Source organism: Amblyomma mixtum, chromosome 1, assembly GCF_055824585.1.
Source record: "Amblyomma mixtum isolate Tamu chromosome 1, ASM5582458v1, whole genome shotgun sequence".
In the NCBI taxonomy this organism is placed as follows: domain Eukaryota; kingdom Metazoa; phylum Arthropoda; class Arachnida; order Ixodida; family Ixodidae; genus Amblyomma; species Amblyomma mixtum.
In genome coordinates, this window is record NC_143012.1 from 302,814,440 (window position 1) to 302,830,792 (window position 16,353).

General features: G+C 51.8%; 1 protein-coding gene across 7 annotated transcripts in view; it reads left to right on the forward strand.

Moving 5' to 3' along the window:
* The window catches only part of cv-c (RhoGTPase activating protein), a 436,691-nt gene that overhangs the window by 333,937 nt on the left and 86,401 nt on the right, over nucleotides 1-16,353 (forward strand). The gene's annotated exons all lie outside the window — the stretch shown is intronic.

Below are 16,353 nucleotides of genomic sequence, written 5' to 3' on the forward strand. Positions count from 1 at the left end.
TGGTTGCAAAATAGGCATTCTTAGCTCCCATGTAGTGAAGCAGCTCAAACTGTCCGTACATTGGTGGGGACGCCAGGTTGTCGCACTTTTTCGAGCAAGTATCCAGACTTGCGTTCCCACCGCATTGCTTGCTTGCTGTCATTGAGGCATCCTTTCGACAGGCGTCCACGTGGCCGCCGTATCACTCTCGAGGGTTGGGTTTCAAAGATGTTAGACACCCTTAGCATACCGTGTCGCCGTTACCGGTGCCGAAGTGACGGGAGCCCGCGCGCAGCCCATGCGCATGCGCAAATCGCCTTGACAGCGCCAGGTGCCGGGCAGCTGCGCGCGCGCCTGTAGTATCGGGGCCAATCAGCGCGTGCTCACCGGTTGTCGGCGGGCTCCTGGTACTCCGGTAACGGCAACACTGTACGCGGTATGCTCAAGGTGTCTATTGACAAAAGGATGCGAATAGAAAAACCCTTTGCTTGCATGTGAGGGCATGTCATGCCAGCTTACCGAGACAACATACATGTACCGAGGCAAAAATCTCAGCGGCAACCTTCAAAACGGAGCTGCTTTGAAAGGCGGCTTTGCTGGCCTTCCCAGCTTAGGCGAGTACGACGACTTGTACGAAATATGCGCCGGATGCACTCGGTGTTTCAACGAGATCTTCTTGGAAGACGCTTAAAATGAGCGAGCATTGGAGGGGACATGTCGCGGAGAAAGCGAAGCCCTGCCCGCAGCGGTAGGCGGCAGTTAAATTAATTGGTCACGAGAGGTTGCCCGAGAAGAGCAACCTGGGTCGTGCAATCCCCTCCGATGGCGGCACCTGCCATCGCAGTGCAGTGGGGCATTGCTTAACCGCTGCAACAGTGCGACAGGAGTGCTATGAGGACTGCCAGGGATCCATGAATGCAGAGGACGACCGATGTCGCGGCGTGAAAAGGAGGTGACGAGTACGAAGATGCCAAGAACACAAAATAAATTACATTAAAAAGAAATGGATGTGTGATCAATGAGCGTAGGTCGCAACGGCGACCGCTCACGCCCAAGGGAGCGCCGTTGAGTTTTTTAGTTCGCAGTTGAAACCAAAAAGGCTGAGGTACGTAAGAGTCAGAACAATGGATAGTTGCTTTAAATCTGAGTAAAACTCGCGGGTGGAAAAGCTAGGCACATCCTTTTCGCGTTCTGTACCGTTATGAGCTGTCTACATATGTGTACGTGCACAGGCAGGCGTTTACTCGAACGCTTCAAAACAGGGTTTATCCTGTCACATATTTCGCGCCACCGTTAGGCTTAGTGCGATTACCTTGCATCTTCGTATCCGCTAGCACCGAAAGCTCTAGATAATTTATGGAAGACAGCGAGCGGGGATTAGGCTGCGGAGCCGAAAGCCGTAACACCGCCTTCTTGTCTACCGATATACGCATAGGTACGGTCCTTCTTTCATTGCCCCTTGGAGATGACCCCCGCACGGCATCAGGGATCGTTGCCGCGGCGCCTCCGCACCAAGCGTCGCCAGGATTGTGCAAGGGGCGAGGAATCCGCCGGCGCTAGTCAACCGCAGACCGAGTTCGTTTACACAACGCCCCGCTTTGCCGCCTCAGGCGACGCAAGGTGTCGCGCCGGGTCCGTTCCGGAGAACGAAGACGGACACGGCACGCAAACGGACGTGTCTCGCATGGCTATCGCCGCCACGGACGCAGCGGCCAGCGTTGCGGGCTGCTGTGGCGAGCCGTGCAGAGCTTCCGGACATTCCCCAGAGCCGTGGCCGCGGGGTCCGGCGCGGCACCACCACGAGGCGTGACGGGAATTTTCTTGGGAAAGGCCGAAACATTAGCGCGTCACCTCCCGCGCGATAGAGGCGGGAAGATTGAGTTGTTACGCGCGAAATGATTAGCGAACGGGGTGCGGACGCCGTTCGGAGACAGCAGCCCTTCTTTTCCTCTCTTTGTGTCCCCGGCAAGCGGTACGACGTCATCAGTCGTCGGCCCCATCTTGCTGCAATCGGAGGAGGGATTGGAATGCCAGGTACCGCGCGTTCGCAAAAGTGGGCCGACACCCGAACCCCCCCCCCCCCCCTTCCCCATCTTATGATAAAACGGCGGCGAATATAGCAGTCGGCGTATGCGCTTCCGTCTTGGTGCGGCCGGCGCTTGGATACAAATGTGCCGGCCGTAGTTCTGGGCATCCCCCGTTTCTGGTGCTCGAGCGTGTCAGAGGTGCAGCGATTGTGCAGTCGGGGCTCGGCTTTCGTTACCATCATCCGTCTTGGTTCCCATGCCAGCAGCGCCCTTCACCCCCCCGTCCTCCCTGCATCTGCTCCCCCCCTCTCCGCATGTACGCTGTACCTGCGGATGAGACTACGCGTTCCGGGTATAGCAACCCTTCTATGCTGCTTCTCTAGTCTTGATGCTGCTCTTATTGTTTGCTATCTGTATGCATGCTTGTTCGCCCGGCTGTGTGTGTGAGTGCTCGCGCAGCCCTCTCGTCCCTTGTTTCAGTCGAGGCGCGCGCGTGTCGGCTTTCGCGGCCAGCGTCTTCTTGCCGAGGGAAGATGAGAGACACACAGTCGCAGGCGGCCAAGAAGCGAGAGGAAGAAGACGGGGAAGGGCTTGATTTGATTCGCCGAAATGGCACTCGTTATCCCCGCGGCGGGGTTCGCGCGGCTAAATTGCTTTCCGAGTGCCTGCCTACCCGCGCGCCTCCGTCCGTTGAGACCTAGTCCTGATCGCTGTCTGTCTGTGCGTGCGTTCTGTGTAGTGTACGTGTCGGTGCGTGCGGTGTGCGCAGTCGGATACCTGTGTATTACGAGTGCACTTCCGAACGCGAGGCGCCCTCTGATCATTGGGCCCCTCTCACGTAGCTGCGGGCATAGCTCGCCGTCCGTTTATGTTGCTCGCCACTCCATTCTCTGGCCGCCGTCTCGCGGGAACTGTACGTTGTTTCTATTTCGGAAGAGGGGGGGGGGGGGGGGGGGGCAGGTTTTTCTTTTTTTTTTTTTTGTTTACGGGCGCGATCTCTTTCTCGCCCCTGCGCGCTAATTATTTCGCCCAGCTTTGGCGTCGACGGGCAGATAAATCTCGACCTCGATAACCCCCCGGGCCGTTTGGTTTTTCCCAATGAGCGCGTGATGGTTTACGTAACGTAATAGAAGTGCATTGGAACGTGCCTAGGTATTAGGTGCGCGGTGCGATATGCACTGTTTGCCGTTTCGTGTTTCTGTGCCCGATATGTTATTTCATAACGGCTGCAGACAGAGAATCCGACTGCTGGCCTTTTTTTATTCCGGCTTCATTGGTCGCTGTGAAACTCTCGGCATCATTATTTTTGTCGCCGTTGTTATAGCGTGCGTGGTGTTACACGCATAGAGTGCTTAATTGGATGGTACTGTATACGGCTTACCTCTCGCATTTCTGATTTATTTATTCCCGGAACCGTCTTCGTGCTCGGGTGTTTTTTTTTTTTTTTGTTCACTCTTCATCTGCTCCGTTGCATTTGCTGTCGTTTTGTTCCGAAGCTATCTCGTGTTTTTGGGGTTGCTTGGGAGAACTGATAGTTCATTGCGGGGCTACTGCGATAAAGCCTGTTTTACGAAAAGCTTTTGCATCAGTGCTCTTTCTTATAGTGGCATTCGCGCGCTACCTTGTCAGTGTGCCTCATGAGTGGGGAGAGCATTACTTCCTCTTATCTACAGCGTCGCGTCTAGTAGGCGTTAATGGTTCTTGAATGTACCTTTCTTTCTCCTTACTCAGTCGACTATCGACTTTGTAATTTCTCTGAGACGCTTTTAGCTTACGAGGGTGCTCAAAAGAAGATTACTGGTGCCACAACCAAATGCATTCTTTGCGTGTGTCGATGTGGGAAGCTTTCGGCAACGTTGGACCAGCTATTTATAGCAACGGTTGTGTAGTATTTTATGCCGTATACTTAATGCTGTAATCAGTGCAGTTTACGTGTAATATCTACATATGCTGCGTGATCAGCCATCAAGCGCAGCGTGCGATTTCACTGGAACATTGGTCGAATCGAATTGTGTAGAAGAGTTCACGCATATTACGCGGCGGGTGCACCTTAAGCGAAAACTGGGTGCAGCGGGCCTAATTGCGCCACTTAGTCCTCGCTAGGAGCGGTTGGTCCTTGGGGATGTCCCTTTGGAGTTAGTCTCCAAGAGAGTAGTGGTTGCTCGTGGAGGGACTAATGATGTTGGCATCGCATTTGGTTCTCGAATGACTAACAGAACTTTTGTTCCTCTCAATTATGGTGGGCATGCTTGGATAGAGAGGCTCGTCGCACCAGCAGAAGGCATCTCGTTGGATGCCCACGGGCAGCAGATGGATCTGCAATTCTATATACGCCGTGCTTGCGAATGCCGGAGTCGAGCCTGCTCGTCCGTGGCGGAACGGATCCAGTTGCTTGCGTCCCGACACGGGGGGGCGCCCAAAGGCTTCGGCATGTGTGGGCCACGTAGGGCTTGGCAAAAGCGCGGCGCCGGCAGAAAAAGGTGTTTACGACGTTCATTAACCGAGGCGTACGTGCATTAGCCGCGAGCACACGCTAGCGATGCTCGGCCGGACAGACGACGCGCGACACCTACCGCACCTTCCAGTGTATAGGCCGCACGCGGGGCGCAGTCCGGAGTGACTAATCTCGGTTGTGTACAAGGACATGAAAGATTTGTTAAATGGCATATGTTGGCTGTTCAGCTACAGTGCATGGCAACCTGATCAGTTTATTTGCGCATGCAAAGGCCATTTATGATATTCGTCGAAACCTCTCGTACGGCGCTGCCGAGAGCTTCCATTTATGAAACATATTTCCGGACCACTGTGTCGTGTAGTAACGCGTCCGCATTCGTGGTGGCCCGCACAAATAAAAGTTTCGCTTTCAAACACGTGCAGTCGTTAGCGAATGGTACACAATGGTATGGTCTTGTGGCTTTCGGAACTCTTCTACTTGCCCATCAGCGTAGTTCTATTTTAGGTTGACGGTGAACGAGACGTATTTATTGCCACACACAGCAAGGCCCCCCGTCGCACTATCGCACACATCAACTGGTTATACGTGGAAGTCATGGGCGAGAAGTACCTCACTCTCGCTATTCCGAGCAGAGACGTACCGGTGGTTCGGGAACGTGCCGCCAGTGATGACGTCATTATTTGATGAAGCGAGGCGTAGACGTTCTCAAAGTATCTAAATACATACATTGCTAAAACCGTCTTTCGGCCGTCACGAATGCGTGGATGGACACGGCAGGTATAAAAGCTCCTCGTCGTCTTTGCGTGGCTTGGTACGCGACAATTCATCTTCTGTGTGTCCCATGTTGAAAGCATTGCCTCTCGCCTTCTCATCCACGGACTGTATCTTGGAAAACTCGGTACAAATGCGGTTCCGAAGGCCTTTGCCGCGCTTTCTGCCCCCTCTCCTCGGTGGCGCTGTGTGTGCGAGGCGTGACCACCTGAGCAGCGGAGGCGAGTGGCGTAAATGCCTTCGTTACGCGCGCGCTCTGCCCCGCCTGCGCGGACGGCGAGAGGGCATCGTAATTCTACGCCGCCGCGCGAGAGATTAATTCGCGGCCGTGCTCATCGCCGACGTCGCAGGCTAATTTCTGCTGCCGCCCACCGCCCCGCGGTGCCGCTTGCGTGCAGCGGCTGCCTACACCGTGCTCCCTGCGCCGCTCACCGGAAATGGAACGGCTCCGCGCTCTGGCTTGTTACTTGTGTAGTACGTCGTGCGGTCATATATCCGGTCCCACGCGCGCCCTGGTGTAGACGCGCTGCATGTGTTGTGAATACACGCGGAAAGGTCGAGCCGAAGTACGCGTCTTGTTTAGTTTGGTGACTGGCGTGTGTGTGCTGTCTGCGCAGGAATGTTTCCTGCTCTAGCCGTGCGCGGCGCCTGTGTAACTACGATTCGGAATGAACGATTTGGAGTGATTGCTACTGTATATAAGGCGTTAGGATTGATCACTCGCTGAGGATACCTTCATAGATGCGTGCCGTCTACCGCCTTTCAAGCGACTAAATTTAACGAGGTGGGCTCGGAAAGCCACGTTTCCGGCTCTTCAATTCGTAGAACATCGCAATCGAGCCGGGAACGGGAGACTAAACGATGTATCGAGGTGGGAGGGAGGGGGGGCAACCGACACGCCAATAGTTTCGGTGCTTCGTCAGTCTCACAATTGGTCGAAAGTTGTTTGGTAACTATTTACTTCGCCTCATTGTTTGATCCCATCGATAGTTTCGGTGCAACGTCCGCATCTATAGACTGCGAAAAAATTGTGGACGACCATGCAAACGAACCATCGCTACCAAGGGCAGCCAACTGTGTGCCGTGTCGTTTGGCCAACTCGATTTCGTGCGCTGATTGATCCGTCTATCTGAGACTTGAATTGCCTTTTTCGTGCTGCGCGGAACTGGGGAGGCGCAGGTCTACTAGCCGTTCTGGCTCGCCTTGGCCCTGGTGGTTCGTGCATACGCGCGCGCGTGCTGGGACACCCGCCCTGCCTTGTACACCGGTCACGTGCTCTATCTGCGCACATTATAAATGCCGGTGAGATGCGTCGGTGAAAGCCACGCCTCCGTACGACGTGCGTCGTGTAACGCGATAGCGCCGCTGTGTCCAGCTCTCTGCCTGAGCTGCGCGGAGAGCCAATTTTTCGCTACGCGTGCCGTGGACCCGACTGTTCTTTGTGGCACGTATGAAATATCAGCCCTGCCTGCCACTCTGTGCACCGGGGCATTCTCTCGTACTTCTTCTATGGAAGCCGCTCTCCGAAGGGCGAGAAACCCGAGCTGCATTTGGCGGAAACTTTTCAATCTGTGTAAAGTTCTCAGAAGCGTGGGGGAATTTAAGTTTCGCCACTCCATCTCCGCCCGCAAGACAGCTTCATGGTGACGGGTGCGCTGGCGTTCGTCTTCTTATTTTTGCGCGTACTTCTCTTTGTTGTCGCTGTGACAACGCGCCGAGGCCGTGTCTCGTTTACACTTAGCCTATGCAAACAAACGAAGAGGCGCTTTCTGAAGCTCGCTTTTTATTTTGTTAATGTTGCCATAACACGTTTAGGCACAGTGACGCTTTAATTGGGGCATTATGATCTTTGGCTACTTGTTATATTGTTACATTTTCCACTTCAGAAGTAAATTCGTGTCTGAAATGATGGCGGTTTTATTTTTCGCGCGTTTTGAGTTCCGTTGACGCGATTTTGTACAGGCGCCTGTTTTTCGTGCTCCCCGATTCCTCTCTTTCATTTTTACTTTGCCATGCTCTGGGTTGAGCTTTTTGGTGCATTTGCTCTGCCACTTCTCACTGGGGAATCGAAATGGTGGAAAGGGCGGAAAAAGGAAAATAGTGATGGGGGCGGGGGGAAGGCATAGCACATTGAGCTGCTGGTGTTCAAGACGTACTGGACACCTTGAAGTAAACCCGCCGCGATGGCTCAGTGGTTACGGCGCTCGGCTGCTGGCCCGAAAGACGGGGGTTTGATCCCGGCCGCGGCGGCTGAATTTCGATGGAGGCGAAATTCTATAGGCCCGTGTACTGTGCGATGTCAGTGCACGTTAAAGAAGCCCAGATGGTCGAAGTATCCGCAGCCCTTCACTACAGCGTCCCTCATAGCCTGAGTCGCTTTGGGACGTTAAACCCCAATAAATAAATAAATCAACACCTTGAAGTACACAGGAGCTAGCACACGAGAGAACGAAGCCTTGACACGGGTTTCAGGGACAGATGTCGAAAGCATGTGTCCATGCATGCACGATAGCAAACATGTTCCTCGGACACGCCGGTAGACACTACAGGTCGAGTCTCTATATGTTGTGGGCCTTGACTCCTGCTCTATGCGATACGTGGTGGGCAACGCGGGTGCGACCGTGGCTGACCCGAGCTGTGATGCTCGGTGCGTCGCCCGCCTTGCTCCCTCTTCATTTGGCTGGATCAGTGCCGCCTCTGCCCACCGGGCCGTGCGTGAAGAATGAAGCGAAAGGCGTGCTCAGGTTTATTAACGATGGCTTCGGATTACGCGTGCACAGCTTCGTGCACCTGAGGGGGGCGGGGGCTCCCCGCGCGAGGGACGCGTCCGATGCCTTCGAAGCCTCCCTCCTCGGAGGCTGCGTGCATGGCTGCGGTGACTGGCGCATTGTGGACGAGACCTCCCTAGTAGGAGCGCGGGTAACGGCGAGAGAAAAGAGGGGCAGGAGACATGGCGCGTTTGTTGTTGGGGCCTCTTCCTACGCAGGGAGTTCGTGAGACCTCGTTTGCATTCACGCTGGGTGTTCCGGCCGCTGAGATATTCGCGCTGATGAATCGTGCGCTCGCGTGCCAACAGTTTAGTAGGCCACTCTTTTTGTTCGTTCTCCCCTTCGGATCTCTCGGACAGCGGAGCTCGGGGGTTTTGTCTCTTCAGGGCTTACGCGCCGCTGCCGTATCCGCGCTCTGCCCACGAAGCCCCGTCGTGTGGGCAGCTCCAGCGGCCCTGCCCGCTCGGCCCCGCGTTTCACTGGGGCGTATGCGCTCGCCGCAGTGACGCTGTACGGGGCGTACTTCAAAGCGGACGCCCTAGCATTAACCGCATTAACCATTCGTTCAACAGTTCCACCCGACACAAACGTAATGCTGGCTGACCGTAACGTTAGTACACTCGCCAGCTGCACCGCGATAATCTCGTGTTGTCCGTGGCGCAGGTCGCGTGGGGTGCCGATGTGATTCACCGAGCATGGTGAAGTGGTTGTATGTACATGGTGTTTAACGCCCTCAAGCGGCTCGTGGGCTGTGTCGTAGTGGAGGGCTGCAGATTAATTTCGACCACCTTTTTTTTTTTTTTTAAACCTGCGTTCAGTACACTTGCACCTCAGTGCACGCGGGCTCTTTTGACCTTGGTCGAAACACGGCCACTGCTGCCAAGATTCAGATTCGCGGCCTTGATCTGAGCATCCAAACGCAGCAGCCAGTGACCCTCCGCGGCAGGTTCTTTTTATAAATATCTGTAAAGATGTCAATCTCTGAGGGGTTATCCGCGAGTTTCTTAAATAGTAGTAATGTTAGGTAGTTTAAAGTTAAAATACAAGCTTGAGCTCACCATCTCTCGCCCGTTGTGTTAATGCCAGTTGTTCGGTAAGTGACGCGCGTGTTGAGAGCAAGTAATTGCGACGCAGGGGAGCCATATTTGGGAAACTCTAAAATCGCTTGCGTGTCGATAAGCTTTGCCGGACATAGCGGACGGATTAGGCACGGCCTACGCGCCATGCCCACGCTATCGGACTAAAGCGTCGGCTTAATCAGCGAACCGCTCGCAAGCCAAACCCACACACACCGCTTGAGTTGGGTGCTCCTTAGGAGCTCGCTCGTTTTGTGCAGTCACGTTTCAAAGTTATTACCCGTGTTATTTATCTAAGATGACGCCCAAGATTTAATGCAGATGTGGACTCAGAGGAAGCTGCAGCCTAAAGTATCCGCTTCCGCGATTGAAAGAAGTGCGTAAGCTGCGCGATACTTATCCTCATCGGCTGACTCACGTCGATACCCGTACTCTTGCTGATTCAGTGACTCGCCTGGTCCCATCGTTTCGCCTCGCTGGCTCATCTAGACTCCGTGTGGTCCGTCGGCGTCTCTGCCGCGCCCACTCTTGCGTAGGCATGCAGCTCCATCTGGCCCCCGCCGAGCTGACTCACACTCACAGCTCGTGCTGCCTGATTCTGCAGCCAGGGCTGTACTGCCGCCAAACTTATGCGAATTTAATAAGTACCTTGCTGATGCGAATTTGAGCGCATCGTTGTCTTTCTTTCTTTACTCGAAATCATGGTACCCCAATTTAGTTTGAGGGAGTGGGGTGAGCAGATCTATACAGTGCGTCGGAATTTTTTCTTTGAATTTCATTTATTTCATTTCATTTATTTGTCCCTGAAAGGCCCGGAGGCATTACATAAGGGGTGGGGAGCGTACTTATAGGTTGGAGGGTAGTGGCAGAGAATGAGGAACTTTCTCTCTCCCCTCTTTACCCTCCGCGTTGGCTAAGTGGCTATGGGAGTCCTGCGCTATACGGCCCCTCTTTCTTTTTTCCTTCTTTGAATTTTTTTTACTTACTTTGGAAAAATACTCATGCAGAAAGCGGATGTAACTCTAGAGGCGCAAAGATTCTCCAGAAACACACACCTGTGTACAGTTCCTAAGAAAATAAAGTTCGCATGTGAGCTTCTAAATAAGCTTTACTACATATTACATTGCGAAGGAAACGAAATGATTGCGAAATCTGATCTGACCCGCAAAGTTATCTCTTCCAGCCGAACCTCTGCCACCCTTCTATTATCTAATCACGTGACTCTGTGAACTTTGCCGGTTATTTAACACTGGCTTTGAGGTGCACTTGGGCCGCTTCGCCCTGGACCGGAGCCGTCGTCTTGACACAGTGAGACTTCTGCGGCGGTCCTGAACGTGTTTACGTTTCAAGTATAGGGAAAATAAGTAGGCTATACAGCTTAGAAAGTTCAACGGGAGCCGTTATGTCCCTCTGTTTTCACCCCCTTCCTCTTCCCTTCTTTCTCTCTTCTTCTTTCTTCCCTGCTTTATCTTTCTCTTCTTCTCTCGCTTAGCTTGACTTGCGGATTTCTACGACAACTGCAACGGACTTCAATCACGCGACGACTCAGGGTAGGCCACCATTAACGGCTGTCGCCGTAAAAACCTCCCCATTCTCACCGCCCACTTCGCCAACAGCTCAATATAAGCCTCACCTCTCAAATTAGCAACTATCCCCATTACGCTTGTGGGGAGCCGGGAAATCACGATCGGCGCTGTGAGCGCATCGTCTCTGTTATTATCATTCGTTTCTATATTTTTGCTTTTTGCTCGTGTGTCGCTGCGAACCATGGACGGCTTTCTTTGTTTCTCAGCTCTTCCGTCGTTCTCCTTCGTACTCAGTCCGACGCGAAGAAAATCACACACACGCACACACCAGCTGCCACCGCTGTCTCGGCAGACGTGACTGGCCCTGACAGTCTGAAATGTTTATAGCAGGCTGGGCGCCCCGCAACGCTCCAAGCGCAGTCGCAACGAGCCGCTGCGTATTACGGACACTCCTCCTTAGCTGAAACCACGGAGAGGCCCAAACTTGGGCGACATGCTCTGTCTAGGTAATACCGTGCAGCGTTTGCTTTGGTAGCCCTGGTCAGCGGCGTTAGTTTTGGCAGTCAGGGGAGTCTTCGCACTGAGGGAAGTTTTCGCACTGAGGGAAGTTTTCGCACTCAGGGGAGTTTTCGCACTCAGGGGGAGTTTTCGCACTCAGGGGAGTTTTCGCACTTAGGGGAGTTTTCGCATACCAACGTACGGCGTTCCCAGCGCGATATGCGTCCCTGCATACTATACGTCGCGCCCTCTATGTAAAATGCGCCCTATAGAAGTCATTCTGCGCCCCTTTTCAAGAAGAATAGTACATTAACAATACAAAATCTTATTAACAAAAAAACAGCTATTGTAATATTTCGAGAGATCAGCCATAATGAAAGCGCCTTTTTCAAAACATACCTTCCAAAAGAGCACACATATAATACAAGACACACTACGTACAACACAGGCAAGATAAGGACAAACTATGGTATGCAAAAGCAATCTTTTATAATTCCAGATTTCCTAAATCATCATCCTACCATCCTCAGTATTGTAAAAGAATCGCCATCTCTAGGAAACTTCAAAAAAAAAAGTGAACTTGTACCTGTTATCTATTCAGCTGTGATTGTTTTCCTTGAAAGTGTAACTTGCGTTCACTGTTTGATTCCATGTTACTTACCTTCCTTTTTGAGTGTATGTATATACTTTATGTAATTTTTCTTACCCCCTGTTGCTCGAGTGTTTTGTGTTTTCAGAAAGGGGCTGACACTTAGTCAGGCATTCGTTGCCTTTTTTTCAGCCTCCTCGACAGACTTTTTTTGTATTTCTGTCGAAAATAAACATTCATTCAAAATAGAAGCGACACTGCGAAATGCGCAAGCCAACGTTAAGAAGTTTACACCCAAATAGTACACAATAAGTGATTACTCCAGAGGCATGAATGCGAAGCGTTTTTTTTTAGTAGCTTTTCTCTTGATGCACGATCCCTTTTAATGCATTCTTAAGGTCGGTGCGCAAATGAACATAAATCACGACGAGAAAGCAACGATGCATGAGAACGAGTCATAGCTAGACAAGAGCCCGTCCTGTGTCCAAAATTTTTATCGTTTCTTTGCCCCTGCGCGCCTCTAGATGTCATCTCCAACTAGTCCAGGCTGCTTCCCTAGCGAACTAAATTTTGCTCCCACCTGCGCGTTGGGTACTGGATTCGGCTAAGTTGTCTAAGTTCGCTAGTAACGAATACGGCGTAGAAGGCGATGTCGACACACTACTCAACTGCATTTTCCTGCTTGCCTTGTAGCGCCCTCTGTAGTGCACGGCTTTAGTGAAGCAGTACAGTACGCTCGAAAAGAACGCAAAGAGCTAAACGGGTGCAAAGTGAAATCGAGTGAGCATTGTGCGGCGCCAATGCCGTCGGATAGATGGAGCTGTCAGCTGTCGGGCGGAGGGAGCTGCTGCTGTCAACCGGCTGCTGGCTGCCGGACCTCGCTGTGTCTGTTTAGGTGGCTCGCGCTCACGTTCTGCGTTGTTCTTATTGTCGTTGTTGTTTGCCTCTGCGGTTAGCTGCATGAACGATCGGCGCGCCGGTGCAGTGCAGGTGCGCTTGAAAGGAGTCCGCAAAGGTTCGTCGCTTTATTGGCCGAAGCGGCGGCGGTGTGTGAGAGAGGGACACCTTTTCTTTGAGCGAGGCGCCGGCGCGAAAACGTCGGAAGAGGAGGAGGGGAACTCATTGTGCGAGACGGTCGCCTCCAGAGGGTGTTGCCGGAACACTTGCTTTTCTGCCAGTTGCATTTTCGGCGAGATAAAATTGCTCAGAAAGAAACTGACAGACAGCTGGATTATGTATGGCTGCTCTGCAGCTATTGCTCGGGAAAAGCGTCAGTGATGAATATTTGACTAAATTGAGTTTTATGAGTATTCCTGTGCATTCATGCACGTTGAAATGGCGACGCACGAAAAGTGGTGAGGTTGCACGTAGTCCTAAACACGTCATGGGATGCCTTCTCACTCCTTCCTCATAGTGAATGTTTGGGAACCCTGCATTACTTTCGTTTTTACATTGCAGCCGCATGGGTGGGAAATCCGGTTATTCCCATTTAGTTCTGTATCTGCCCAGTGTTACATTTTTTTTTCTTCCCGCGTGGACGCTAGCTCACGCAGACAACGGGAAACTCACGTGGGTATTAATTCCTCCCCAAGTTGTGCTGTGGCTTCGCCGATTCCGACCGCGCTGGTATTTTGGGGCGTTTTGTTTCTGGCGTTTCGGGATCTTGTAGTTCTCTCACGAAACCGTGTTCTCGTGTCGTTGGTCGTCGCTTCACGCAGAATATCTCACTTCACTCCCTCCTTGCTTCCATCCCTCAGAGCGCGGTTGAAGTGTCCACCGAGAAGTGAGACACTGCACCTTTAATTTCCTCAAAAACTAATTTTTGAAAGGGTCATTTTGGAACAGAAGTGCGTAGGGCTGACGGTGATCCATATTCCCCAACTTGCCCAACTCGGACTGTTAACTTTTTCCCCAGCACTTGTGGGGCCAGTTCACGAGAAGAAACTTTCGCGTATAGGGATATTCGAAGAAAGATTGAATATACTGGTGGGTGTGATCGACGATTTATACCTGTGGTCACGTGCTCGCCTACGTTCGATTATTTAAGTTCGCGTATCTTGCCCGGACATATTATTCGACACTCGTGGAATCCCTGCGCGCGTCCTTTCTTCACGCTGGTGCCTGCCTAGGACATCAACGTAAGGTTTTTCCGCTCCTTCTCTCGCCCGAGATATATTTTACTGAATGGTTATTTTTGGTGAAAAAAGTGTTTTACTTCTTTTCTCATTTTACGTCAGTTGAGAAATAATAGGGTATCGTTTGTGCAACACGAACACAGAAGGGAAACTCTAGGGGTTCACGTACTCTATTGATAGCACATGAACCCCTGGAGTTTCCTCTCTGAGTTATACGAAATGAAGAAATGAATGAAGGCAATCAACATTTTCCAAGCTATTGTATTTGAGACTTCCGCAAGGCTCCTCTCGACTCCCTTTAAAAAATTTGAAAGTCACCGTCCGCATAGTAATCCGCTTCGAATACGCACCTCTTCCAAGTCTTCATTGATCTCCGCTGCTCTCGCTGGATGGTGTTCTTCTCTCCGTTATCCGTTCATTACCTCTGTGAGGCTCTATTTTTACGTCGCGTCGGCCTTCTAGTTTACTGTAGTGGTCTATCGCGGCCCAGGAATTATTGAGGCAGGCAGTGCGTTCGTCGCTTACAGGGTCGCGCAGCGGCGCGGCGAAGCATCACTGCAGGATGCGCCTCGCCGATTGCGCGCCGCTGGGCTCCATTCACCGGTTTCGCGAACTGAATGGGAACTCGCCGTGTGGCCCTCCTCGTCCTCTCCGCCTTATCAGCGGCAGCGGGCGAGGAAAAGCGTCGGCTTGGAGTGTCACCCGCTGACAACGACGCACCGGCCTGCAGGCACCGCGCTGATCTCTGATGGAGGCGCGATCGAGATATCCCTCCGCGATAGCCTACTTGCAAGCAGCCGCACGAGGCTCCCCGGGGTTCTGTTATCTGGGCGCGCGCACGTGCGCTCGTCCACGTAGAACGGGGAAGAAATAGATAGGGGAAGGGAGGGGGCTTCATAACTGTTCCCCGCATAGTGACCGCGAGGCTGCGCTGGGTTTCTGCGACGAGGGTTTCTCGTTTGACCGCGCTTTTGCGGTGCGCTATTATGCTCCGGTGGTCGCGTACGGTTTTAACGTTACAAGCTTGGACGCGCTGAGCTTCTGTTATTCGTTTAGTTTCTGCCGTTGCCATAACGAAATGTGTATTTCGAGCAAAAAAAAAAGAAAGGAAATGCTCGCCACATTGGAGACATTGCTTACAACAGAGCTGTCAGTAGCCACGCCCGTGAGTCTCGTGTCTCCTGCACTGTCCATTTCAGTCAACTCTTAAGGTTTCGTCGCAGTTATTGAGTTTTTTTCTCTAATTCTGACTATTTTATTTGCTTTATTTTTTTTTTAACGCGTCCGAAGCATTGGAAGTAAAATGCGTAGCCTTTCTAAAGTCAGTATCCAGTGGAGCTTGCTTATAGAGTGTTATATAAATTTATGAAATATTCCCCGCTGTTTAATGACCCGTAGAAGTATATAGGGATTCGTAGGAGAGGATACATTGCTTCTCCAGGAATCGCATTTCACCTGAATAGCATCCAGCTATTTAGTTTTCGGAAGCTCTCAGTGAGGAACTTGGTTATCACAAATTCCGGCCATTATGGCGTCTTCCTGCAAGCACGCTTTGAGGGCCCTGCGTGCAACGAATGTTTCTGCGCGTTTCTAGCATCGAAGCAGCGTTGCAGCCTCACAGAACGGAACCGGTTTTAAATTCGCATGGAGTTTGTTAGGTGCAGCGCAGCGGACATCTTCATGCCGCACTAGAGTAACTCTATAACGCATGCGCTGGCGACGCCTCTATAGCGTCAAAGGCGGAGATCTGTGCTTGTTTTCGTTCTCCGTGTGAAAACACGTCGTTGTTTTTTCTCTGCTTCAGGTTTATACTGCGGCTTGCCCCCTGTTTGCCCCTCACGTGTTTGTTCTCCCTTAACACATACTAAGAGGGCGTTTTGGTTCTCTTTAGGTTGGGCCTTCGAAGATGCGGCACACATGTCTGCGCACAATGTTCTGCATTTGCATTTCTGTGCCGGATGTTTGGTACGCGTATGTGCCTGTCGATACCGCGTTTGAAATGAAGAAAGAAAGAAAGCAAAGAAATAAAGGTACAAATGCATTCACCTGCCGATCTATCCGCGAGGTTTGCAAGCTGGCACGGGAGCCTATGCCAGAAGAAACAATTTGCGACGTCTGAGTCCTCCAGCAGGAAGAATAGAAAAAAAAGAGAAAGGAAAGTGCATGTTTTTATGCGTCAACCGTTTGCTCGACGGTGTTTGACACCTACCTTGTCACCAGAGAGTTCGCAAACAAGCACCTGTTCTCACTGTTCGCCCAGCAAAACTTCTTTTTTTCGCCGCCCCATCTTCTGTGGCGCTGGATGCCCCGTGTGCTAGCAGCAAGGCAACTTGTTTGTTTTTCGTTTACGTGACAACAAGCAGGGCTTTTTTTTTTTCTCGAAATATAAACGTTGGGAACAAAATTTCTTCTGTTTACCAGAAACTCCTTTGAAATGTATTTTTTTTTTACTCTTTACTTGACGTCTTTATTTTTTTTTTTTTGGCGTAAAAAATGCCCACACAGAAGATTGTATGGTAAAGGGTGGCA